Source organism: Neolamprologus multifasciatus, chromosome 4 (assembly GCF_963576455.1).
Source record: "Neolamprologus multifasciatus chromosome 4, fNeoMul1.2, whole genome shotgun sequence".
In the NCBI taxonomy this organism is placed as follows: Eukaryota; Metazoa; Chordata; class Actinopteri; order Cichliformes; family Cichlidae; genus Neolamprologus; species Neolamprologus multifasciatus.
The window spans coordinates 25,438,238-25,441,269 of record NC_140442.1 but is presented as its reverse complement, the minus strand read 5'-3'; positions in this window follow the sequence as shown (position 1 = coordinate 25,441,269).

Genomic DNA, 3,032 nt, shown 5'->3' with positions numbered 1-3,032 from the left:
CCCCAGATATCTTGTCTCTCTGGCAAGTGTTAAGATGTCCTTGCACTTCTAAAACACGATAGTACAATCGCACATGAAATAAGGACATAAAGGACACTGACATCAAGCATATGACTAAAAATTGTTTACTTAATAAATAATTATACCACTCGTTTGTTGAGAAGCACTCTGCTGCATGTATTCATTATAAGAACATTTGCATTCCCTCAAAGCGATGGGCTGGAGACGGGTGAGAGAGTGACAGCTGTCTGGGTGGGAGGGTAACCACATTTGACACGAAGCATCAGCAAATTAGGGGCTCACAGTGGTGTGAAGAAATCTCCCAGACAGAGCGGTGGAGGAAGAGGTGGAGGCCACGCTTTGAGATGCTGATGCTCCAGGCCTGCGGTGATGAATGCTTCTCCTGGGTTTGACTTAATGAGTTCAGAGACAGAATGATGTGAAAATGAATCTTTATTTAACCAAAACAACTTTTCCTTACTCATGAAAAATTAACACATGGGAATATAATTGGTGATGCGCGAGAAGGTAACGCTTCAGCTCAAACATCAGCGAGCAGCGAGAACACAGAAGGAGGAAGTCAGCTGCCGCAGGCTGTCTGTTTCCAGAGCTTTGAGGTTTCCGATACACGACGCAGAGATCTGTGCGTAGCTCTGCTCAGTGGGGGTCCTGGTATTTGAAGGAAAGATTGCACTGCAGTATTTATTCACAGGGATACTAGATGCAAATTTAACCTCCTCTGATAAAGGCAAGAAATGTTCTGTGACACATTTTTAAACTTTCCTCCATCAAACCATAATAACTTTATCACAAGTCATCCTTTATAAAATGTTAATAAGCTGTAATTCAAGTAAATAAAGCTTTACTTTTCCTTCATAGACTGATGTTGAGCTATTGATATTTTTTGAAAGCTTGTGGAAAATCTAGTTCCCCAGAAATCTTTGTGTTATTTTAGTCCTTTAACCCTTTAATTAGAAACCCAGCGAGTGGGCATAATCTAGAAAAGGGCTCCAGGACAATGGTGTTGATATGCATGCAAAACTTAATATAGTAAAAATGCATAACACTACAAACCCTTAAGCACAAAGTAATTAAAAAGCATTAAAATGCCTGAAACTAAAACTTTTTTTTCCATTTCTCTGATGATTTCTTTGTTTAAGGGCTTATTTATGATCAATTTGAATTCAGTAACTGTGATTTCTCTATCCTTTTTTGTATTGTTTTCACACATGTGACACCATCGTTAGTGTGTGTGGTGATGGGAGATTTGAAAGCATCCATGTGAGTCTGTCAGGTGGAAGAGAGTATTGCATATACAACCACTAAGGAAAGAAGTAAGACTGGAGGAACAGGAGTAAAGCTACCAGCAAGTGACGCCTGCTTTTCAGCTTCAGTCTGCCCTGCCCAGTAATCCTCCGTGGGCTAAGTCATCACACCTACCCTACCCTAACCCTCTATATTGGAGAAAAGTGTGCAAGACTTTTGTGGAGAAAAAAAAGTTTTTGAAGTGTGTTCCCTGATTGCCATGACTCAGAAGGACAATTTAATCAAAAACAAAAAAGACATCATCTAATAATGACATAAAGGGATATGCATGCCTTTAAAATGGACCGCTGTAACACGCTGTTCACCAGAGTCAGTCAATCATCTCTTGCCTGTTTATTATTAGTCCAAAACGGTGCAGCGAGATTGCTGACTGGGACATAAAAAGAGCGATCGTGTTACTTCAGTGTTAGCAGCCTCGCACCAGCTCATTACACAATTGTATAAAGTGGCATTGCTTGTGTTTAAAGGTTTTAATGGTCTTGTACCTGTGTATGTGGTACACAGGCTGTGCCCATACGCTCCATCCAGATGATCAAGGGTATCTTCTTCATCACTCCTGATCATGTCGTGGCTGAAGCTTAGTTTAAAAGGGGCTCATGCTTTTGCTGTTGTTGCACCAAAACTCTGGAATGACCTCTGAGTGACCTCAGACATCAGCTATGACTGCTTTTAAATAAAAACCGAAGACAAACTATTTCTGACTAACCTTTGGAAAGAGTCTATCTCAGCTGCTAGAATCTATTTATTATGTTTTATTTTAGTGCAAAGCAGTTTGATTTTAAATGTGCTAAAGAAATAACATTTACTAACTGACTTTCTTATTACCCCGATTGCCTAGGTTTAGTTTTAGGGTTAGGGTTAGGGTTGTACACTCAGTGGGCGTGTTTGCGGAGTTGTAGAGTGCTCTGTGCTTTTCAACGATGAGAGCAGGTTAACCCTGAGCACATGTGATAGACATGAAAGGGTCTGGAGAAGGCGCGGAGAACGTCATGCTGCCTGTAACACCGTTCAGCATGAACAATTTTGTGGTGGATCAGTGATGGTCTGGGAAAGCATATCGATGTAGGGCTGCACAGACCTCTGCAGGGCTCTGTGCCATTCGAACCATTCGAACACTGTCTCTAGCTGCCTTTTGCAATGTGAAGTTTATTTAGTAGTGTGTGCTCAAAGATGGGACTTTATAGAACAGCTAAAATATGGTTTTCATAACTTAACTAGCCAATACTTTAGTTTATTTTTTCATTGTAGAAGAAACCAGTTGAAATGTCATTAAAAAATAATTTAAGAAAAATCTTTAATAGCTTTTAAGATATTTATGTTCAAACATTACATCAGATTTTAATGAGCAGGAAATATCTTGAAAAGTATTTGATACATCAAGTACCATAAAATGGGAAATGGTATATGGTCGAGCAGAAAGCCTATGTTGATTTGAGATTGATTGTGAATGTTGTGCAAGGAGAGAAATCCAAAGACGAGAGGCCACTCCACCTAAAGTTTCCAAGCCCGCGGTGACCACGCAAGCAGGTGGTGTAATAGGAGTAACAGGTAAGGAGGATTTCAAAATAGGGAAAGGAGCGGCGAAGTTTATGGAGAGACTTGAAAGAGTCAAAACTTTAAAAGCTTAAAACTAAAAAAAATGAAGATATGAAAAGACCTGTTTCCAAGTCCCAAGGTAATCTCCTTCACCCATAGCGAGACAGCCC